General features: G+C 44.2%; 1 long non-coding RNA gene and 1 pseudogene across 1 annotated transcript; both read left to right on the top strand.

Moving 5' to 3' along the window:
* Positions 1-625: 625 nt before the first annotated feature.
* Positions 626-5,913, top strand: LOC138662974 (uncharacterized). Its single transcript, XR_011318103.1, has 3 exons — positions 626-693; positions 892-982; positions 5,701-5,913. It is a non-coding gene; the product is annotated as an uncharacterized lncRNA (long non-coding RNA).
* A 374-nt stretch (positions 5,914-6,287) lies between these two features.
* Positions 6,288-25,501, top strand: LOC138666365 (zinc finger protein 845-like; annotated as a pseudogene).
* Positions 25,502-25,816: the final 315 nt, after the last annotated feature.

Raw genomic sequence — 25,816 nt, 5'->3', positions numbered from 1 at the left:
TTACTGGAGAGGTGAGAGATTCTGATGACGTCACATTACATCATTCTTATCTATGGGAATAACAGATGGACAGAACTGGAGAGGTGAGGACTCTGGAAATGTCTGTAGTGAGATTTATTAATGTGTCTCTCCATTACCAGGATTACACAGTGGTGAAGAAGACCTCTAGTGATCGCTGTCAGGACCCTGTGTCTGAGGGATGGGGAAGACCCCTGAGCCCAATCACGGGGCCTCCACCTCACCCCTTGATCCATGAGGACATCAATGACCAGAAGATCCTAGATGATTGAGCTGCTGACTGGAGAGGTGACACTGCTGGGAATGCTGGGACATTATACAGTAACACTATGAAGGGATCGGGGGATGACGGTATCATTGTATGTGTCAGGTTCCTATAAGGTGTCAGGATGTCGCTGTCTATTTCTCCATGGAGGAGTGGGAGTATTTAGAAGGACACAGAGATCTGTACAAGAACGTCATAATGGAGGTTCCCCAGCACCTCACATCTCCAGGTAATAGACAGGACTAAATACACACGGCCTATAATTATCTGTATGTAAAGAATGAATTCACTCCCTGTATGTGTTTCCTCCAGATCTATCCAGTAAGAGGACAACACCAGAGAGATGTCCCCGTCCTCTTCTTCCACAGGACTGTAACCAAGAAGATCCCAATGCTCCTCAGGATCATCAGGTAGATGGAGAGAAGGTGTCAGGAGATCTCCCCTATGATGTGTAGACGCTGGTGAAGGTCTTGTGCTCAGTCTTGTTTTATCCACCAGTATTATATGTTTTATACTTGTGTAATGAGAATGGTGGAGATGGCAGGATTAGAGCTGATCATAGATGTGACTTCTCCATCTGTCGGTGACTTTTACAATGTTTGTTTCAGGGTGAAGATCTGACCCATATTAATACTACAGACACATATGTGAGGGGGGATGAGTGGTGTAAAGAGGAGATTCCCACATATGGCTACCCAGGTGAGTAGTAACCACTAAATGCAGAGAAGTCACAGATTCTTCTCATCACCGGCTGTGGCTGCTTTATCGGTGGTGTAGTCCGGCCGTATTACCATGATCACCATTTTGCCTCTAGACCACAACATTCTCCTCCACCCAAAAATGTTCAAATGGCTTTGGGCATTAAAAGCCCTTTTCTATACAACTTACAGCCCTGCCTGCAGGAGATGTGTTGGCTCCAGCCCTGGTTTCATGGATTCTCTCCACCTCATAAATTACATTGTTTCTGATCCTAAGAAATTCAGATTACTGCACAATCTCTGCTGAAATGGGGAGCGATATTATTTCCTCTAATCTTCTGGTCAGGATTCATAGTAGCTCCAATGGTCCACCATAAATGAATGCTACTCTGGTTTACTGTTGGAGTTCTCCCGTCATAGATACGTTGTTGTTGGGGCTGTAATATAGAATAAAAAATGTCTTTTTTTCTCCTGTTCATTCTGTATGATAGTTTGATTGTGGTGGGATCGGCCTGCCTCACTTATGAGTCTGTGGTTTTGTGCACACGATGCGGTTTTTGCTGCGGATCCGCAGCGGATTTGACGCTGCGGATCCGCAGCAGTTTTCCATGCGGTGTACAGTACAATGTTAACCTATGGAAAACGATAACCGCAGTGCACATGCTGCGGAAAATTCCGCGCGGAAAAAAAAAAGTAGCATGTCACTTCTTTCTGCGGATTCCGCAGCGGTTTTCAACCTGCACCAATAGGAAAGTGCAGTTGAAAACCCGCACAGGAATCCGCGTGAAAACCGCAGTGATTTTGCACTGCGGAATTTCCAAATCCTCTGCGGAAAAATCCGCAGCAAAATCCGTTTGTGCACATACCCTGAAACTCCCTGATAGTCTTAAAAAAAACCTCTCCATCGCCTCTTCCAAATGCCTAAGATCCAAATTTAAAGGGAACCTGTCAGCAGGATTGTGCTCAGTGACTACAGACACTGTCAGGTCGGTGCCGTTATACTGATTACATTGATACCTGGGGATGAAATCCGTCTTCTGGTTGTTGTTTAATCTGTATTTGTAGTTTTATTATGAGGCTTAGGAAAAAAAATTACATCCATCAAAATGACACCAGTGGCGCCTGTCCAGTAGCATCTATCTCTTACTTATAGACTGAGCAGGTGCTGCCATCGCCGGTGACATTTTGCTGGATGTAATTTTTTTTTCTAATCCTCCCAATAGCCACAATATTATAGGCATTATCAACAATAATATCAACACTATTATATGCATTATGTAAAAATGGGGGCAGGTCAGTGAGGGATCAGCGACCAGTCATAGACCAATACAGATGAATATGTAATCAGAGCGCCACATAAAGCCCTGCCCACAGCCCCGCCCCAGAGCACGAGAATCTCATTAACTGAAAACTACAAATACAGATTAAACAACAACCACAAGACGGATTTCATCACCAGGTATCAGTGTAATCAGTATAACGGCACCGACCTGACAGTGTCTGTAGTCACTGAGCACAATCCTGCTGACAGGTTCCCTTTAAGACATCTCCGCTCTGCACTATTATACACAGTTCTCTTTAAATGTGTAATATTTCTTCTTGAAACTCATCTGACAGAAAATATTGGAGCTTCCGATAGTTTAGATTGTGAAGTCACCGAGCCCCGTGCTCTAATTACCCCAGAGAGGTTTCACCACTAGCTGCTCATTTATTACTGACTAGATGGTGGCCCGATTCTAACGCATCAGGTATTCTAGAATATGTATGTAGTTTATTTTTGAAGATTTCAGAATAATGCAATGAATACACAGGATTCGGCTGGCCGGGCGCGACCAATTAGCGAAGCGTGGTTGAAATCCCACTGGAATCTGTGGCCGGACTGCGTCTGTTGCTGATTGTTCGCTGCCGGCGGGGGGCGACCAATTAGTGAAGCCAGTGCCAACTCCAGGTTTTTGAGGGCCCGGGCGAAAGAGTCTGACAGCCCACGTAGCATAAAACACAGCAGACGTAGTATATAGCACAGCCCACGTAGTATATAGCACAGACACGTAGTATATAGCATAGCCATGTAGTACATAGCCCAGCCCACGCAGAATATACCGCCCCAATGTCGCTGATTGGTCATGCCCAGCCGGCCGCGACCAATCAGCGATGCGGGAGACCCTCTGTTCCCAGTAATGCCTTTGCGGCAATAACCCGTTATGATGTAGCGGTCTCGCGATCTGGGGTCATTGTCGCAATGCATTCTTGGGACCAGAGCGTCGCGAGGAGCGGGAAAGGCTGCCGCGGACGCCGGAAGGTGAGAATATAATATTATAATTAATATAATATTTTAACATTATATGTTTTTACTATTGATGCTGCATAGGCAGCATCAATAGTAAAAAGTTGGTCACACTTACAGGGGTAATGGCAGCTGACTGGAGGGGTCACTGACTGGAGAGGATTAGGTAGGGGCCAATTCGCGGCCGGACTGTGCCTGACGCTGATTGGTCGTGCCCAGCCAGCCACGATCAATCAGTGACACGCGATTTCCGTGACAGAGAAACACAAACAGACGGTGCACTTGGCCCAAGTAAAGATGGTGACTACACAGGTGTGGCACACCAGTGCAAATAAATAATCTGCAGCAGTGTTCACACAGAGTATGCACAGCAACTTGGATCATAACCTATTAGTAACACCCTGTGGCGGGCTGCCCAGTGCTAACTGTAATGCGTCCTGTGTGAACAGAGGCCACAACTTACAAAACATTGCGTTACTAATAGGCCATGATCCAGTTGCTGTGCATACTCTGTGCGAACACTGCTGCAGATTATTTATTTGCACTGGTGTGCCAAGCGGCCAATCCCTGATTGTAGGCTGGCTGTCTCATTTTGTATTACCGCACCGCGCCATCTTTACTTGGGCTCGCTACACCATGATTTGAGGCCTAGACAGGTAAGCACCTTTGTCTGTTTTTCTGTGGTGTTTTTTCTAGAATGGAGGAGTTTTTTTCCTCCCTTTTTTTTCCTCCTGTTGTGGTTCATGCTTTGAGCTTTAGTAGGGTGTGGTACTTTCCAATTGGCTGAAATAGGGAGCAGATTACTCCAGCTGGACAGCAGGAACAGATCCCAGATGAGATTGGACACACCATATGCAGGAGCCCTAATATGACTAAATGACAGAAAGCCAGAAAAGTCGAAGTCCCCATGAAGTGATTCCATTTTATAAATTAATTCACTCAGGGTTATAATATATAGGAGTGACTATTTTGACTCCACTTTTCAGAAATGAACACGCAGTGGATGTTGGAGAGTGAAAATTACACATTTGCCATTTTATTACCCAGCACATAATGCCCAGATTGTGCTCCAGGAGACACACACCGCAAATTAAGTGGATTCTTCTCACTATAGTATTGTAAGATACAGGGATCCTAAATGTTGTTTGAGCACACTGCAAGACTCAGAAGTGAGAGCGGATTTTGCTCAATCGGTTTATAGAAACTCTGTTGGTTTTAACAACCTTTGAGTCACTAATAGTGTGGAAACCTCTGTTTTTCCATTGACAGATGATGGGCCTGAGTGGGGACTTGTTTTTGTCAGATGAGAATTGATATTATTTTCGCCTACATAGCAACAAGCAAGGAAAGTATATGCACACAAAACAGAGATCGCTAAAAAAATAAACAATTCTTTATTATAGAACACATACAATTTAAAAACACTTAAAATAGTCCACAACATGGACTGAAAAAAATCAAGATCCATAATAGAGTATAATACTCGAGAACCCGTTAGCCTAATAAATGACAGTCAGACTATCAAGCAATATCCCTGGAATAAAGAGCATCAATGTGTAACACTTATCAACAGCGAGAGCAAAGCAATCTATACAATGTCAGCACCAAAATGTACATAATCACAGTGGCATGGTGAAATAAAAAAACATGGGAACATAATAAAGAAAACACAAGGATCTAGAAATGTGATACAAGTCCTACAGTCTCCCCTGTGTACAAATAATTCGGCTAAACGGGTTCATGGACCCACGCGTATCAACACCTGAAGTGTCTATGCACACTTTGGTGCTGACATTGTATAGATTGCTTTGCTCTCACTGTGGCATGGTGCAGCGATTGTGCTGACAGCATCTACATATGGTAAATGGGGCATATTCCTCTTGTTGATAAGGGTTATAGATTGATGCCCTTTATTCCAGGGATATTGCTTGATACGCGGACTGTCATTTATTAGGCTCCACGAGTATTATACTCTTTATTATGGATCTTGATTTTTTTCAGTCCATGTTGTGGACTATTTTAATTGTTTTTAAATTGTATGTGTTCTCTAATAGAGAATTGTTTATTTTTTAGTGATCCCTGTTTTGTGTGCATATACTTTCCTTGCTTGTTGCTATGTTTACTATTGATATGCATTGGGTGATCCCAATTTATTTTGAGGTGGTGCCTGCTCATACATATTTACTTTATTTTCGCCTACATAACATTGATTGGTTTCTTTGTATTTGATATTTGGGAGGCAGAATGAACAAACAGTTGAACGCCACACACTACTGGTTCATCCAACAAGGTTTTCTATAAGACTGTGAACAGTCATTGTCTTGGTAAATAATTAGTTTTTTACATAACTTTCCATTTTTATGGACAGTTTATGTAGAAATGTTCAATATTATAAAACTCAAGGATATTTTGTTAAAAAAAATTGTTTATTTTAGCAGATGACTGTACCAGGAGATCAGAGGGACAGCTGACATCTTCAATTTTCAAATCTAATGATCTTGAGATCCTACAAGATACAACTGAAGTGATTGCTGTTACTCCAGATATATCATCATCCATTCACAGCAAAGATCTGTCATCTGATCCTATAAAACAGGTCCAATCTTCTGATTCATTACTGAATACTAAGGAAAATCAAAGTCACAAAAGAGGCATTAAAAAACAAACTGCTCCTAAAGCAGGAATCCGCGTCATTCCGAAACGCGTTGGTTTTTGGCTCCCACTGCGATCCGTAGTGTCTCCAGGGGCACCACGTGACTCAAGAACACGTGACCCGAACGTCACTGCAGGTCCTGCGAAGCATATTACCAGGACTTTCAAGCCGCGGCCGCGCAAGCGTCTGTCACCGGCCGGGACAGCGCCTGCATAAGCCGCTTGGAAGACTACCATTCTCGTGTCCACAAGCTGAGCATTCAGCAGCATCCATTTGCAGCAACTACGGAGATCTTTCAGACAGCTATCTACAATACAGGTACTGCACTGGGACTACACGTGTAGCTGCTACGTTTGTATTGCACTACATATGAGCATTTGTCTGCTACTATACTGATTCTATTTTCAGTCCGCTACAGGTGTTTCACTAACAGCGCTCAAACTACAGGAGCATATCATTTTATCATAATATATTTTTATATATTTTTTACCATTTTGATAAGATTAGTATATATAGTATAGCGGTATCTTCACTATATATTTTTAAACAGGAATTATTTATTGATCTTCCTTTTCTTGTTCCTTTTTCCCCTATAGTTGCTTATTGCACCTGTTTGAGTATATATATACACTCCAAATTCGATCAATATTCTTCACCTGACAGGTAATTTCGCACTGTGATTGTTTGATTTTTGTATATATAATAGACAGCGCAGGTTATACGCATTTTTTATATATTTTATTCATTTTTCTGAGTGTGGTACAGAATATTACCTGCTGCGTCTCACTTCCATCTGCACTAGCGCCGCTATTTTTACTTATTTTGCTCAATATTATAAAACTCAAGGATATTTTGTTAAAAAAAATTGTTTATTTTAGCAGATGACTGTACCAGGAGATCAGAGGGACAGCTGACATCTTCAATTTTCAAATCTAATGATCTTGAGATCCTACAAGATACAACTGAAGTGATTGCTGTTACTCCAGATATATCATCATCCATTCACAGCAAAGATCTGTTATCTGATCCTATAAAACAGGTCCAATCTTCTGATTCATTACTGAATACTAAGGAAAATCAAAGTCACAAAAGAGGCATTAAAAAACAAACTGCTCCTAAAGCAAATAAGTCATTTTCATGTTCAGAATGTGGGAAATGTTTTAACAAAAAATCAGATTTGGTTACTCACCATAGAACTCACACAGGGGAGAAGCCTTTTTCCTGTTCAGAATGTGGGAAATGTTTTAATCAGAAATCAGTTCTTGATATCCACCAGAAAGCTCACACAGGGGAGAAGCCTTTTTCCTGTTCAGAATGTGGGAAATGTTTTAATCAGAAATCAGTTCTTGATATCCACCAGAGATCTCACACAGGGGAGAAGCCTTTTTCCTGTTCAGAATGTGGGAAATGTTTTAACAAAAAATCAGATTTGGTTATTCACCATAGAACTCACACAGGAGAGAAGCCTTTTTCCTGTTCAGAATGTGGAAAATGTTTTAATCGGAAATCGGTTCTTGATATCCACCAGAAAGCTCACACAGGGGAGAAGCCTTTTTCCTGTTCAGAATGTGGGAAATGTTTTAATCGGAAATCGGTTCTTGATCTCCACCAGAAAGCTCACACAGGGGAGAAGCCTTTTTCCTGTTCAGAATGTGGGAAATGTTTTATCCAGAAAGCTCATCTTGATATCCACCAGAAAGCTCACACAGGGGACAAGCCTTTTTCCTGTTCAGAATGTGAGAAATGTTTTGTAAAGAAATCACATCTTGTTAGTCATCATAGATCTCACACAGGGGAGAAGCCTTTTTCCTGTTCAGAATGTGGGAAATGTTTTAATCAGAAATCGTTTCTTGATCTCCACCAGAAAGCTCACACAGGGGAGAAGCCTTTTTCCTGTTCAGAATGTGGGAAATGGTTTATCCAGAAAGCTCATCTTGTTATTCACCAGAGAGCTCACACAGGAGAGAAGCCTTTTTCCTGTTCAGAATGTGGGAAATGTTTTAATTGGAAATCTTTTCTTGATATCCACCAGAAAGTTCACACAGGGGAGAAGCCTTTTTCCTGTTCAGAATGTGGGAAATGTTTTAATCAGAAATCAGTTCTTGTGGGGGGGGCGTGGCCAGCAGCTGAAGGAGCAGGACGTGCTTTCTTGAGGCTCCTCTGCTGACCACCATAATCCAAATAAATTAAACACTTATACAGCCCATCCATCACCAAGGAAGGCACATCCAACTAAACCTTCATTCGGACAGTGTTTCTGACCACTTTGAAGTGTGACTCCGTGCTGGGTTCACAAGGGAACCTCGTCACCCACGGAGGACACTGGCGCTGCTGAAGGCACACCTCACCCAACTGCTGCTGCTGCCGAAATTGGAGCAGGTACGGTGCTAGGCGGCTTGAAAAGGAGATCCCACCCACGGTGCTAGAGACCGAGGACCCATCCGACTGAGCAGCCGTGCCCTAGATGCTGCCTCTCCTGCTACCCGCCTGGGGAGTGAGAGGCCGAGACGGCGAGGCGCCATCTTGCTGCCGCTGAGAGGTGAGGGGATCCGCTACGCAAAGAACGTACCTCAGGGTACCGCCGCTGCTTTGTCCTCCCTGGCCTGGCTTGGTCGGACTGCGTCTGGAGGTCCCCGCGCGCATTCCGGCGCGGGTCTCACGGGCGCGCCCGCCGGAGCACATCGCGGTCTTCCCTGCTTGCTGCCGCGGTCGCCTTGGGTCGGAAGCTCCTGCGGTCCACGTCCACTTCGAGCGGGAGCTGAAGTCCTGTGGTGGCGGTGTGCACAGCTCTTCCAGGTTTGGTACCAGGCGCTGACGACCAACAGCCTGACGGTGAGGTGAAACACCTTCTTCCCCTCTATCTCCTCTTTTCCCGCCACACGCCGCCATCTTGGTCCCTCCTGAGCAAACCCTGCTCCAGCTCCATAAGTGTGTGCTGATACCTCACACGGAATGCCTGACATCTGTGGCTCCACATTAACATAAAGTCGGTATCTTATAAGAAGCTCATTGCCTGACCTTTAATATACTACCCCCAGATTAACACCTACATGTGCAGCATTTCTTTGACTAGTAGTGTTAAAAAATCTCTTCTAGAAGCACAGCCTCTAATAACCAGCAATAGAAGAGACTACTCTGTTGTGCTACACTGCCATCTAGTGGCAACATAAAAGATCTGCTTCCTAACTCTTTAACTGGCCACCATAGGATTTTTGGTGTTATTAATCCTTCCTACTCAAATGACGCCAATATCTAACCTTCTTCAACTGTAAATATGATTATGGAAAACTAAAAGTGCTGCTGGCGCACAGGCGGTATTCTTGAAAGCAAGCGCTATATCTAGATAGAATGGTAAAAATTCATAAAGAGCGCCGGAAATCCTCTATATCTGTTACACAACAAGACAAACAAAGTGCCATGGAGAAATATTTGAAACATAAATCTTCGTCCGCCCGATCTGCCCGCAAGATTTCCCACCCTAACACGAAAATAGACGACCCTGCAGATGACCTAGATTCCAGTGAGGAAGCTTCAGGAAGTGACACTACACAAATAGACTCTGGAGGTATCTCAAAATCCTTCCTTAAAAAAGCCCTAATTCAAGCTATGAAACCACTGATTGCGGAAGTCTCAGGCCTGCGACAAGATATTCAACAAATTGGCAATAGGGTGGAATCTCTAGAAGCCACTCAGTCCTCCCTCATAAGCCATTCTAATAAAATTAATGACCACTTAGATTTCCACAAGTCTCAATTAAACACGGTAGCCCTGAACATAGAGGATCAGGAAAATAGGAGCCGCAGGAAGAATGTCAGAATTAAAGGAATCTCCGAGAGCGTCTCTAATGAGATACTTGAAAAGTCAGCCAAGGAAATATTTTCTTCTCTATTACCTCAGGAACGATGCGATCAAATGATCATTGAGAGGATACATCGCTCGCTCAGACCTAAACCCAAACTCACGGACCCCCCAAGAGACGTGATATGTGGTCTTCTGAACTATCTAGATACCTCGGCCATTTTAAATGCTTCTAGAGACAATAAAAATGTATCCTACGAAGGATCTTCCATTCAACTATATCAAGACTTGGCACCTTCGACACTTGCTAAACGAAGGGTCCTGAAGCCCCTGCTAGATGTTCTACGTACAAATAAGATACTATACAAGTGGTTATTTCCCTTCGGTTTGGCTATATATGGAGGAAGTAAGCAAGTCATAATCCGCCATCCAGACGACCTCACCAAAGTTTGGTCCACGTTCAACATCGAGGAGGTTGCTGTCCCCTCTTGGCTGCCCATGGACATGGTGCTAGATGTCCCTCCCAACCTCCGCCCTTTGCTGGACCAGGGAGAGTGGTCTCCAGCCAAGTCTCCAAAACAGAACAAGGCTGGACCTAAGAAGAAGCTCCCTCCTTGAGAAGATAGTGTAACATTTTTGCCCCTTATTTTGGTTTGTGGATTAAATCCAATCTCTTCTCTATGTTTTAGATTGGAGATAGATTCAAAAAAGTATAATAGGTCGATAAAATTGTTTGTGCCTTTTTTTTTTTTTTCTTCCACATGGCCTATACTACAGACTCTACTTTGGAATTTGCTAACAGGTAAAATTAATATGCCGTTTGCCGCTTGTGCGCCTACACTGGACTGTCCTGTCTATCTTTGAGGAGGATGTTTCGTGCCCCGACCTCCGCCATAGACGGGATCTGTATTGGTTATATGTTATACTCTTTCCCCCAAGTTTTTCTTGCTGTTGTTATATTGAAATTGTTTGCTCATCACACGTGTATAGATGTCACTCTAGTTCATTCTATAACTCATGTCCAATAGTGTTCCAAATGCAGCCACCCTGGTGTTGGCTTCCTATAATGTGAAGGGCATGCGCTCCCCAAGGAAAAGGGGGCAACTGTTGAGATTCCTGCAGTCTAAAAATTCTAACATTGCATTTTTCCAAGAAACTCATTTTAAAAAAGGTAGGACCCCAGATATGTCGAGAACCCAATTTCCCACATGGTATCATAATACTGGATCCACTGCTTCAAGAGGAGTTAGTATAGCATTCAAAAGAAATGTTCCCTTCACCTTGATAGACACTCTGTCAGATGCTGATGGGAGATATATAATGTTAAAAGGTTTATTAGCAAACACAAAGGTCACCCTTTGCAACATCTACGCCCCGAATCAGAACCAAATTGGTTGGTTGTGTCACGTCTTGAACACCCTCAAACTATTTAAAGAAGGGATTATAATTCTGGGAGGCGATTTCAATATCACTTTCAATCCATTGATAGATTCTTCTTCAGGAAAATCCTCTATTTCACAAAAAGCACTTAGGAAACTTCACATCAATCTACAATCTTTAAATTTAATTGACCCGTGGAGAACGCTGCACCCAACAACTAAAGATTTCACTTTCTTCTCCTTACCTCATAACAATTACCACAGATTAGACTATTTTCTAATTCAATCCTGCCACCTCCAGTTGGTGAAATCTACAAAAATAGACGTAATATCCCTTTCAGACCATGCTCCGATCTTCTTAGAACTATATATTAAATCCCTTCCCCCTACTCCTTTTACTTGGACACTAAATGAAACTCTACTGGGATCTAATTCTTATGTAACTAAGTTCTCCACCTCGATAAATCTTTTCTTCAAAGAGAACTGTCTTCCGGGCACTCACATGTCCCTAGTTTGGGAAACTCATAAGGCGGTATTGAGAGGAGAATTTATAGCTCTAGGCTCATATTTGAAAAAAGCAAGGTCCAAGGAGGTGACGGCTATTCTGCATCGGATTGGCTCTGTGGAAAAGTTACACAAACGTTCTCAAGCAGATAAATATCAGACGGAACTCGTCTCACTCAGAAGATCACTGAAAGATCTTTTGAACATACATTCAGCTAAAGCTTATATGAGAAGCCAACAACAGTTTTACCTTCACGGCAATAGAGGAAGCAAACTTATGACTTCTCTCCTGAGAAAACGCAGGGGACGTACTTTAATCACACAGCTGAAGGATGCAGATGGCCTGGTTATCTCTGAGACCAAAGACATTGCTAATGAATTCAAATGCTTCTATGAGAAACTTTACAATTTAGATTCACCAGAGGACATGAGGGACCCCGGTACAGCTCTGGAAACAATAGACACCTTCCTTTCATCCTTGAAACTCCCCTCCTTGTCCCTGGAGGACTCTTCTTCGCTGGTAGCTCCGGTCACCCCTGAGGAGGTACTGGAGATTCTCTCCAGTATTCCTAATGGGAAAGCCCCGGGCCCCGATGGCCTCCCCATCATTTATTATAAGAAATTAATAAAAGCCCTTCTACCCCATATAGTAACATTATTTAATTCTTTCCTGGCAGGGCAACCACTCCTAAAACAAGCCTTAGAAGCCTTTATTACAGTGCTACCAAAGGAAGGGAAAGATCCTAACTCCTGCTCCAGCTATAGGCCTATATCACTCCTCAACACAGATACGAAGCTTTGGGCAAAACTCTTAGCGACTAGGTTAGGTAACATCAGTGGCGTAGGAAGGGGGTGCGGGGGGGGGCGGTCCGCCCCGGGCGGCACAATGCTGGGGGCGGCCGGCGCTGCAGAAGAAGATAAAAAAAAAAAAAAGCCCCTTTAAATCTTCGGGCGGCGCCGTCCGCCGCCACGACCAGGGCCAGCTCCCCCCACCCCCGGGTCCCGCCCCCGCCCCCCGCTCTATACTCACCTCTCCTGGTTCCTGCGGCGCCGGCAGCTGCAGCCTCCTCTGACTCTGCGACGTCTCAGAGCAGAGGGCGCGATGACGTCACTACTGTGCGCGCCGCTCTGCCTCTCTGTCCTGAGCGTCGCAGAGCCGGAGAGACGCTGACTGCACCGGACCTGCGCTGGGAACGGGAGAGGTGAGGATTTTACTTTTTTTTTTTTTTCTTTATTTCTGACTGTCTGGGGCTGGGGCAATGCTGGAGACCATGGGGCAGAATGCTGGACACACTGGGGCAATACAGGAGACCATGGGGCAGATTGCTGGACACACTGGGGCAATACAGGAGACTATGGGGCAGATTGCTGGACACACTGGGGCAATACAGGAGACCATGGGGCAGATTGCTGGACACACTGGGGCAATACAGGAGACCATGGGGCAGATTGCTGGACACACTGGGGCAATACAGGAGACTATGGGGCAGAATGCTGGACACACTGGGGCAATACTGGAGACCTAGGGGCAGAATGCTGGACACACTGGGGCAATACTGGAGACCATGGGGCAGATTGCTGGACACACTGGGGCAATACAGGAGACTATGGGGCAGAATGCTGGACACACTGGGGCAGTACAGGAGACTATGGGGCAGAATGCTGGACACTCTGAATACTGGAGACCATGGGGCAGATCTCAGGACACATTGAGGCAATGCTGGAGACCCTGGGGCAGACTTCTGGACACACTGGGGCAATACAGGAGACCATGGGGCAGATTGCTGGACACACTGGGGCAATACAGGAGACTATGGGGCAGAATGCTGGACACACTGGGGCAATACTGGAGACCTAGGGGCAGAATGCTGGACACACTGGGGCAATACTGGAGACCATGGGGCAGAATGCTGGACACACTGGGGCAATACTAGAGACCATGGGGCAGAATGCTGGACACACTGGGGCAGTACAGGAGACTATGGGGCAGAATGCTGGACACTCTGAATACTGGAGACCATGGGGCAGATCTCAGGACACATTGAGGCAATGCTGGAGACCCTGGGGCAGACTTCTGGACATACTGGGGCAATACTGGAGACCATGGGGCAGATTGCTGGACACACCGGGGCAATACTGGAGACCATGGGGCAGAATGCTGGACACACTGGGGCAATACAGGAGACCATGGGGCAGATTGCTGGACACACTGGGGCAATACTGGAGACCATGGGGTAGAATGCTGGACACACTGGGGCAGTACAGGAGACTATGGGGCAGAATGCTGGACACACTGGGGCAATACTGGAGACCCTGGGGCAGATTGCTGGACACACTGGGGCAATACTGGAGACCCTGGGGCAGATTTCTGGACACATTGAGGCAATGCTGGAGACCCTGGGGCAGACTTCTGGACACACTGGGGCAATGCTGGACACTGGGGCAGATTGCTGGACACACTGGGGGTAATATACTGGACACACTGGGGCAATGCTGGACACTGGGGGTAATATGCTGGACACACTGGGGCAGACTGCTGGACACACTGGGGAAAGGCTGGACACTGGGGCAGATTGCTGGACACACTGAGGGCAGATTGCTGGACACACTGGGGGTAATATGCTGGACATACTGGGGCAGATTGCTGGACACACTGGGGGTAATATGCTGGACACACTGGGGCAGATTGCTGGACAACATGGGGGTAATATGCTGGACACACTGGGGCAGATTGCTGGACAACATGGGGGTAATATGCTGGACACACTGGGGCAGACTGCTGGACACACTGGGGAAAGGCTGGACACTGGGGCAGATTGCTGGACACACTGAGGGCAGATTGCTGGACACACTGGGGGTAATATGCTGGACATACTGGGGCAGATTGCTGGACACACTGGGGGTAATATGCTGGACACACTGGGGCAGATTGCTGGACAACATGGGGGTAATATGCTGGACACACTGGGGCAGATTGCTGGACAACATGGGGGTAATATGCTGGACACACTGGGGGCAGGACTTGAGGCATGGGCAGAATGTAGATACGGGGCATGATTGGAGACACGGGGCAGGATTGGATCATGGGGCAGGACGGATACGATGGAGGCTGGTGGGGCAGGATGGGGAGATCATATGGGGTAGAATGGATACTCATGAGGGCAGGATACGACAACATATGGCTGGAGCCAGGAATGAGATAAACGGGGCCAGGGTGGGGAATATTATTACCATAGGGGATAATTAAGGGATATTGTTACTGCAGTGATGTATTTATTTTATTTTTTGAGTATACTGTTTTAAATGGGGGGGCGGTCCTGTTACTGTGCAGAGTGACACTATATCACCTTTTTTTCTTCATGTGGTGTAATGTAGAAGTTGTGAAAAATTAAGTAATGTGTTCTGCAAGCGGAGCTCTAGATAACTGTGTTATTTCCTGCAGAAACGAGTCCTGGCTGGAAGGAATGATGGCGGTCTGTGCTGGATAAAAGATGAAGGACTTCACCTAGAGACGTCACTGGTGAGTCAGTGTTACCTATACACTGACACTATACACTGTATACTATATAGAGGTCCTGTGTATAATGTCACCAGTGATCTCTGTATTACCTCTACACAGACACTGCATACTAAGTACAGATCTCCTGTGAATACTGGCACTTATGGTGATAGTATTGTGGTTTTTTTTTTTATTACTGATCAGTATTGTAGTATTCAGTCACTATGTGGTGGTAATATGTGGTCTGGAAATGGTGTTGTGGTATTTGTCCCTTGTATGTAGTATTATTCGGTCATTATGTGGCCTGGTCATGGTGTGGTGGTATTAAGTCACAGGTGTGGCATGTGGGGGTGACACCATTAGGCCCAGTTTAAGTTCTACAAAACAGGAAAACCATTTTTGGTAACCTTTGTGTGTATTGAGCTGGGGGGGGGGGGGGCGCCAAACTCGGGAACAGCCCCGGGCGGCAAAAGCTCTAGCTACGCCTCTGGGTAACATACTCCTCAGATTGATTCGCTCAGACCAGGCGGGTTTTGTGCGGGGTAGAGAGGGAAGAGACAATTCAACTAAAGTCCTTCAGTCTATAATGTACGTTAAAAAGAGGAATTTACCACTGACCCTTCTATCTACTGACGCCGAGAAGGCGTTTGACAGAGTAAGCTGGAGATATATGGAGAGAGTCCTACATAGGTTTGGCTTCCCTCCCCAGTATGTCACAGCGGTCTTGTCCCTCTACTCTCTCCCCACTGCCAGAGTCCGGGTGAACGGTGTTCTATCAGATGCCTTTATCATCAGTAACGGTACCAGACAGGGTTGTCCCTTGTCCCCTTCCTTATTTATATTAGTGATAGAAACGCTAATACAGAGAATTAGGCAAGACAATCAAGTTCAGGGACTACGGATAGGTAGATTGGAATTAAAAACACTAGCATTCGCGGATGATCTGCTTTTTCTTATTTCCAACCCGCTAGAAGCATTTCCCACCATCATCAATATACTAAATTATTTTGGCAAATTATCAAACTTTAAAATTAATAACACTAAATCAGAAGCACTCAACATCACCCTACCAGACTCCCAGCTAACAAATTTGCGTAAACTAACCCCCTTCTCCTGGTCCATGTCATCAATTAAATATTTGGTCGTCCATATCACCAGAGACCCCACAAACCTATTCGACTTCAATTTTTCACCCTTACTTAAGAAAATAGAAGCGCAGATGAAATTATACAACTTGCCCACATTATCGTGGATAGGGCGCGTCAATGTATTTAAAGCCTACCTTATGCCCCTGATATTGTATTTTATGAATATGATACCCATTCGTCTCCCTCTCTTTTTTTTCAAAAATATAAAGACCTTAATATCCAAATTCATATGGAGAAATAAACCAGCCAGGCTACCTTTTAAATTATTGTCATACCCTATCTCATGTGGGGGTTTGGGACTACCTGACCCTCACATCTACTACAAGGCCATACACTTAAGCAGATGGCTGAGAGTGGCATTTAGCCTAGAGAAAGACATAATTGACACGGTAGACACTGCTTTACTAGACAGGAGGGGAATCCCATTCGTGTGGTCACATTCAAAGCCAGCGTCTTTCTTAGGTCTAGATGAAATAACTTTAGCTACCCTACATATTAGACGCTCTGTTATGAATGATTTGCCTCCAGAATCATTCCCATCATCCTTAACCCCTATCGCTACCATTCCATATTTAATCGATCCTAATTTTGTAGACTCTTATAATCTGTGGTCGAAGCTCCCTATGGAATCTCTCGCTGCCTTTTATGATGGTAAGGTCCTCCAAAACAACACCTGGCCTAGCAATACCTTGGCATCTCCGAGAAACTTTTTACAAGAACATCACTTCAAACGTACACTTATTCAATTCAGAGATCGGTTCCCACACAAGTCCAATTGGTCGTGGCTGGACCTTATGTTTAAGACAAGTTCAACCAGATATAAAGTCATATCGCGCATGTACTCCCGACTCATCACTCCTTCTCTACCATTTAAACCCTCCTTCATATACTCTTGGGAATCTGAGCTGAACTTCAAGTTCTCAGACGACCAGGTTTCTAAGATGTTGAGGTTTGCCCGAGGTTTCTCTCGTTGCATTCTGCTTCAGGAGAACTCATATAAGATACTTACCAGATGGCATATGACGCCGGTCAAGCTTCTCCATCTTGGTCTGTCTGACTCCGACTTGTGCTGGAGGTGTCGGGCTGTCCAGGGAAGCCATTCACACATATTCTGGGAGTGTCCTATCATCAGAAGGTTCTGGGAGGGAGTCGACTCAACACTTAAAAAATTAAAACTTACTAAAACTAATCTTATGGCTGTTGAGGCTATTCTTTCGTGCCCGACAAATAATTTTAGACCATCTAGACATGGCCTCCTCCCCCTGGTGCTTAGTGCAGCAAAGCTTTTAATAACCACTAGGTGGAGGAGTGAATACCCCCCCTACACTAGGAGAATGGTTCAACAAAATTGACCATATATGTAGACTGGAGGAACTCTCAAGCTGGGAAGCGCATGCCCATGAACGCTTTACCTCAAATTGGCTCCCCTGGAAAATGTTTAGATCCGAGGTGCCCTAAGGTTGCTGCATAACTGCATTGTTTCCTGCTTCTTTGAAAAGCTAAACTATTGTATTGCATATTATTGGACGTTAATTTCACGTGTGTATGTTCTGTTATGTTATTTGTTCTCCCACTTCCCCTTTTTCCCAACTTTCCCTCCCCGGGCCATTTCCACCCAGGCCCTTTTCCCTTTCCTTCATCCTTCCCTTCCCCTCCCCCCTTTACCTTCTCCTTTCCTTCCCTCCCCGCTGTTGTCAGTCTGGGCTTACATTATGCCATTATTGAATCTGTGACACTTTTATTGGCTCTTTCATAAACTGTATGTAATGTTCCCAGTCTTTATTTTAAATAAAGAATTTACAAAAAAAAAAGAAATCAGTTCTTGTTATCCACCAGAAAGCTCACACAGGGGAGAAGCCTTTTTCTTGTTCAGAATGTGGGAAATGTTTTAACCAGAAATGTAATTTTATTATGCATCTAAGAATTCATACAGAGGAGAAGCCTTTTTCCTGTTCAGAATGTGGGAAATGTTTTATCCAGAAAGCTCATCTTGTTATTCACCAGAGAGCTCACACAGGGGAGAAGCCTTTTTCCTGTTCAGAATGTGGGAAATGTTTTTACAAAAAATCAGATTTGGTTACTCACCATAGAACTCACACAGGAGAGAAGCCTTTTTCCTGTTCAGAATGTGGGAAATGTTTTAACAAAAAATCAGATTTGGTTACTCACCATAGAACTCACACAGGGGAGAAGCCTTTTTCCTGTTCAGAATGTGGGAAATGTTTTAGCAAAAAATCAGATTTGGTTACTCACCATAGAACTCACACAGGAGAGAAGCCTTTTTCCTGTTCAGAATGTGGAAAATGTTTTAATCGGAAATCTGTTCTTGATAACCACCAGAAAGCTCACACAGGGGAGAAGCCTTTTTCCTGTTCAGAATGTGGGAAATGTTTTAATCGGAAATCGGCTCTATATATTCACCAGAAAGTTCACATTGGGGAGAAGCCTTTATCCTGTTGAGAATGTGGGAAATGTTTTAATCAGAAATCAGTTCTTGATATCCATTAGAGATCTCACACAGGTGAGAAGCCTTTTTCCTGTTCAGAATGTGGGAAATGTTTTATGTGTAAATATATTTTTATTAAAGAGAAGAGAATTTTACAAGAAAAACAGTAGTTAAAAACTACGACAACGAGCAAAGCACTTTTCCTTATAATATACAATTCGAGAAGAGTAACACAAAAACACTCATTCACAAACCTTGCATAAATCTACTATATAAAGCTGAATGTGTGTGTGTATGTGTGTGTGTATGTCCGGGATTGGCATCTGTACCGTCGCAGCTACAGCAACAAAATTTTGCACAGTCACACGTCTGGACCCTGAGAGCGTCATAGGCTATGTTGTGAGGTGAAATTTTAACCCCGCGCTTTCCAATTCACCAAACAATTTTGCCCCTATCTACATAATGGGAAAAAATGAAAGGAAAAGTGTAGGAGGCAAATTTACAGCTGCCAGATGTGAACAAGGGGGACTTAAAGAATGAGAGCGATGGCGCCAAAGAGTATACACCGTACAGTTGCTAAGGTGGGGCCCCGACATGGGATACTCACCACACACAGGGATATGAACACACACAAAATGTGCCACACACTACCACGTGCTTGAACACATATTACCCTCAGCACACATTTCACCACAAATACACCAACCTCGCCACATAAAAGTCGAAACACAAAAGTCGCCGCTCAAAACTCGCCACGCGCAGAACTCGCCACATGCAAAAACTAGGCTCTTGCAAAACTCACCACAAGTGCAAAACTGACCTCATGGAAAACTCGCCACACGCAAAACTTGCACAGGCGGAAAAATTGCCACATGCACAAAAGTTGCAACACATGCAAAAGTTGCCTCACACAAAACTTGCACATACTCAAAAGGTACCACACATAAAACTCGCCACGCGCAAAACTCGCCATGCACAAAACTTGCTGCACACAACTTGCTACTCTAACCTGTCACATGCAACTCGACACACAAAAAGTTGCTACACGCATGTTGCCACACAACTCATCTCACAAAAGTCGCTACATGCATGTCGCCACACGCAACTCGACACACACAACTTGACAAACGAAACTCGCCCTAAAACACACACAAGTCTGGTATCCTTCAAAAATGAAAATCTGATTAATAAGCAGACAAACTACAACAAATGTACCATATAGGAAATACGGCAGCTGTCAGTCACATGACCTGTCTATTATGTGTATGTGTGAGCTAATATATACTGCCAGGGGGAGGGCTTCCTGTTGGCTGGGGATTTATCAGGCTGCCAATTTAGTTTACAAATACTGAGGTAAAAATACTGAGCAAATAACGTGTGAACAAGGTCTAATACAGGAGGAGATGACACACTGGTATATACTATATACAGGGGAGATGACACACAGATATATACTATATACATGAGAGATGACACACAGGTATATACTATATAGAGGAGGAGATGACATACCGGTACATATATATACAGGAGGAGAGGACATACAGGCATATACTATATACAGGAGGAGATGACACACAGGTATATACTATATACAGGAGCAGATGACCTACAGGTATATACTATATACAGGAGGAGATGACATACAGGTATGTGCTATATATAGAAGATGACATGCAGGTATATACTATTTACAGGAGGAGATGACACACAGATATATACTGTTGTGAATTCTGTGGCAGAGCTCCCTCCTGTGGTCACAAGTGGTACTTCGGCTGATTCTCTCTGGGAGCTTCCGTTTGTGGAGGAAACTGGTACTGCTGCTTCTGAGTTTCCTCCCTCAGGTGATCTGGTGAGGTCGTTAGGTGCTTCTCTACTTAACCCCACCTAATGCTTTGTTTCATGCTTCCTGTCAATGTTCCAGTGTTGGACTTGTGTTTCTCTGGATCATTCCTGTGGCCTGCTGCTCTGCATAGCTAAGTGCTTCTTTGCTATTTGTTGCTATTTTTTCTGTCCAGCTTGTCTATTTGTTTTGCTGGAAGCTCTGGGACGCAAAGGGTGTACCTCCGTGCCGTTAGTTCGGTACGGAGGGTCTTTTTTGCCCCTTTGCGTGGTTTTCTTTAGGGTTTTGTGTAGACCGCAAAGTTATCTTTCCTATCCTCGTTCTGTCTAGAATATCGGGCCTCACTTTGCTGAATCTATTTCATCCCTACGTTTGTCTTTTCATCTTACTCACAGTCATTATATGTGGGGGGCTGCCTTTTCCTTTGGGGTATTTCTCTGAGGCAAGGTAGGCTTATTTTTTCTATCTTCAGGCTAGTTAGTTTCTCAGGCTGTGCCGAGTTGCATAGGTAGCATTAGGCGCAATCCACGGCTGCCTCTAGTTGTGTTTGGAGAGGATCAGGGATTGCGGTCTGCAGAGTTCCCACGTCTCAGAGCTCGTTCTATTATTTTGGGTTATTGTCAGATCACTGTATGTGCTCTGACCTCCATGTCCATTGTGATACTGAATTGCCTTTCATAACAATATACTATATACAGGGGAGATGACACACAGGTATATACTATATACAGGAGGAGATGACATACAGGTATATACTATATATTGAAGGAGATGACATTCAGGTATATACTATATATAGGGGAGATGACACACAGCAGGTACATACTATATACAGGGGAGATGACATACAGGTATATACTATATACAGGAGATGACATACAGATGTACAGGTCCTTCTCAAAAAATTAGCATATAGTGTTAAATTTCATTATTTACCATAATGTAATGATTACAATTAAACTTTCATATATTATAGATTCATTATCCACCAACTGAAATTTGTCAGGTCTTTTATTGTTTTAATACTGATGATTTTGGCATACAACTCCTGATAACCCAAAAAACCTGTCTCAATAAATTAGCATATTTCACCCATCCAATCAAATAAAAGTGTTTTTTAATAACAAACAAAAAAACCAACAAATAATAATGTTCAGTTATGCACTCAATACTTGGTCGGGAATCCTTTGGCAGAAATGACTGCTTCAATGCGGCGTGGCATGGAGGCAATCAGCCTGTGACACTGCTGAGATGTTATGGAGGCCCAGGATGCTTCAATAGCGGCCTTAAGCTCATCCAGAGTGTTGGGTCTTGCGTCTCTCAACTTTCTCTTCACAATATCCCACAGATTCTCTATGGGGTTCAGGTCAGGAGAGTTGGCAGGCCAATTGAGCACAGTAATACCATGGTCAGTAAACCATTTACCAGTGGTTTTGGCACTGTGAGCAGGTGCCAGGTCGTGCTGAAAAATGAAATCTTCATCTCCATAAAGCATTTCAGCCGATGGAAGCATGAAGTGCTCCAAAATCTCCTGATAGCTAGCTGCATTGACCCTGCCCTTGATGAAACACAGTGGACCAACACCAGCAGCTGACATGGCACCCCACACCATCACTGACTGTGGGTACTTGACACTGGACTTCAGGCATTTTGGCATTTCCTTCTCCCCAGTCTTCCTCCAGACTCTGGCACCTTGATTTCCGAATGACATGCAAAATTTGCTTTCATCAGAAAAAAGTACTTGGGACCACTTAGCAACAGTCCAGTGCTGCTTCTCTGTAGCTCAAAAGTGGCTTTACCTGGGGAATGCGGCACCTGTAGCCCATTTCCTGCACACGCCTGTGCACGGTGGCTCTGGATGTTTCCACACCAGACTCAGTCCACTGCTTCCTCAGGTTCCCCAAGGTCTGGAATCGGTCCTTCTCCACAATCTTCCTCAGGGTCCGGTCTCCTCTTCTCATTGTACAGCGTTTTCTGCCACATTGTTTCCTTCCAACAGACTTACCATTGAGGTGCCTTGATACAGCACTCTGGGAACAGCCTATTTGTTGAGAAATTTCTTTCTGGGTCTTACCCTCTTGCTTGAGGGTGTCAATGATGGCCTTCTTGACATCTGTCAGGTCGCTAGTCTTACCCATGATGGGGGTTTTGAGTAATGAACCAGGCAGGGAGTTTATAAAAGCCTCAGGTATCTTTTGCATGTGTTTAGAGTTAATTAGTTGATTCAGAAGATTAGGGTAATAGGTCGTTTAGAGAACCTTTTCTTGATATGCTAATTTATTGAGACAGGTTTTTTGGGTTATCAGGAGTTGTATGCCAAAATCATCAGTATTAAAACAATAAAAGACCTGACAAATTTCAGTTGGTGGATAATGAATCTATAATATATGAAAGTTTAATTGTAATCATTACATTATGGTAAATAATGAAATTTAACACTATATGCTAATTTTTTGAGAAGGACCTGTATACTATATATAAGGGAGATGACAAACATGTATATACTGAGGGGAAAATGAGAGGTGTGAGGTGAAAATGAAAAGGTGTGAGTGCAAAATGAGAGGAGTGAGGAAAAATAGTGGAGTGATCAGAAAATGACAGATGTGAGGTTGAAATGACAAGTGTTAGGGGGGAATGAGAGGAGTGAGGGAGAAAATGAGAGGAGTGAGGGGGAAAATGAAAGATGTGATTGGGAAAATGAGAGGCGTGATGGGAAAATAAGACAAGTGAGGTGCTATAACTAACCACAGATATTTACTATGCCCAGGCAACGCCGGGCTCTTCAGCTAGTCTTACATAAAAGAGAAAAAAAAAATTAGAGGGAGTAAACCCTCCAGAATGACTACGGTAACTTTAACTTATAAGCAAAAACTCCTTGCCCCCGCAATGGGCGAGGACTTTCAAAACCGTAAATAAAAGAAAGCATACCTAAAATCAGATCGCCCATGTCCCCAAGAGCGAGACATGTACGCAAATAGTAGTATTATAATTATAAAAGTAACTGGTAAATCATGGTACAGACCTATCACACCGAACTGGTGGAAGGAGAACAGCTCACCCAGGGGGTAGATAGAAAGAGGAGGAAATAGAGGGTGGAGCCCAAGTAGGTGGGGCTCAAGAAAATAAATATAAAATAAGAATATGAAAAGAAAAGAAAAATAGCTTAGTAATCAACTGTAGAATAGACAGGCGTATCAGGTAAACAGGTCAGGGAAACGAGCAGAATCTTTAAATAAAATCCATTCAGTCCAGATACCTAAAAAGGAGACCCTTGTCTGTGAAATGTCTGCATCAATTTCCTCCAACCTAAAGATGGTTTCAAATTCTGAAAACCACTCCACAACATCGGGGGGAACTGGGTCTCGCCATCGGCGGGGGATCACCGTCCTAGCAGCCGCTAGGCAAAACTTAAGGATATCCTTTTTTTGGGATCCCACCGAACCGGGAATCATGGAGAGCAATGCTATCTCCGGAGTACCGGTGATGTGCTTGCCTGTGATCAAACCATAATTTCGGAACACTTGGTCCCAGAATGTTCTAATCAAGGGGCAGTCCCACCAGATATGCAAAAGGGAGCCAATGCCATTTCCACACCTCCAGCAGCAGTTTGAAATTGAGGGAGAAAATTTGTGTAACCTGTCAGGAGTGAGGTACCACCTATATTGCAGTTTATACCCCTTCTCCGAGGCCTCACTGGAACTCGGAAGTTTATGGTTCATCAGGAAGCAACGCTCCCATTCCTCATCCGACAAAGTCCGCCCCAAATCCTTCTCCCAAGCAGACTGGAAATAGAGCCTTGTGTCAGAGTCAGGTGTTGAAAGAATTGAGTAGAGGGAAGAGATTCTCCACCGGCAAACAGTTCCAAGGGAGAGAGTCTACAGTGCGAACCCCTTGGCAAATTCAAAGAGGCCAGGAAGGACCGGACCTGCAAGTACTCCCACCAAAGAAGTTTAGTGGAGGGAGATTGGGTTTGGAGGGAACAGAGGGTGGGAATCTCGCCACGCTGTAAGATATCACCAACCCGTATGTCATCCTCGTATTTCCAACCCATGAAGGCTTTCCTGTGAATGCCCGGAGGAAATGCCGGGTTGCAAAAAATAGGTGTAAGAAGGCTGGCCCCAGAAGGAGCAGACCCCTTCACACCACTGCAGTGCCATGCCCTCATAGCCTCTGAGGTTAGGAAAGAAAATCTCCCCCGTTGAAGAGCATATTGCTTTGGGATCCACTGAAGATAATGAAGAGGCAAATCGGACCATTCTTGTTCCAACTCTACCCATTTTTTAAATTTAATTTTATATTTCCAGTCCAAGAGGCGAACTAATATGGCCGCCCTGCAATAGCTTCGGAGGTTGGGAAGACCCACCCCACCAAACTGACGTGGCCTAGATAAAACCTTGTAACTCACCCTCGGTGTTTTCCCCTTCCAGATAAAACGGGAAATCAAGGACTGTATTTTAATAAAAAACGATTTATGTGGCCAAATGGGAATCGCCTGAAAGATATAAAGAAATCTCGGCAGGATATCCATCTTAACAACCTGAATCCTACCGAGCCACGACAGCCTCAATGGGCCGTAAGACTCCAGAAGGGATCCCACCTTGTTCAAAATGACCTGATGGTTCAAAGAAAATAATTGAAGAGGATCCGAGGTGAGGTTCACCCCGAGATATGAAATCTGATCCCGTTGCCATCTGAAGGGGAAGGTCCGCTTCAAGGTGGGAAATGCTTTAATCGGAAATCGGTTCTTGATATCCACCAGAGAGCTCACACAGGGGAGAAGCCTTTTTCCTGTTCAGAATGTGGGAAATGTTTTAATCAGAAATCAGTTCTTGATATCCACCAGAAAGCTCACACAGGGGAAAAGCCTTTTTCCTGTTCAGAATGTGGGAAATGTTTTATCCAGAAAGCTCATCTTGTTAGTCACCAGAGAACTCACACAGGAGAGAAGCCTTTTTCATTTTCTTAATGTGGAATTTTTTTTATTTGGAAATCAACTGTTAATAAGCATCAGAGATGTCACATAGGGAAGATGCCTTTTTTATGTTCAGAATGTTGAAATTGTTTTAACCAAAATTGGATCTTATAAACGAGGTACCAATTCACCGCGCTATGCTGAGATAATAGAGAGAGAAAGAAAAAAAAATACTCACTCTGCGATTGTGTTAATATGGAGCATATATCAGGAAACTCCTAAGAATTAAATCCTTTTTGTGGTCACTACCAATTAAAAATAGTATAGATCATATACAGAAACGGATAGAATTACCAGTAGTACTGCTGG

This window comes from Ranitomeya imitator, chromosome 2 (genome assembly GCF_032444005.1).
Source record: "Ranitomeya imitator isolate aRanImi1 chromosome 2, aRanImi1.pri, whole genome shotgun sequence".
NCBI lineage: Eukaryota > Metazoa > Chordata > Amphibia > Anura > Dendrobatidae > Ranitomeya > Ranitomeya imitator.
This window is presented reverse-complemented; position numbering and strand designations above follow the sequence as displayed.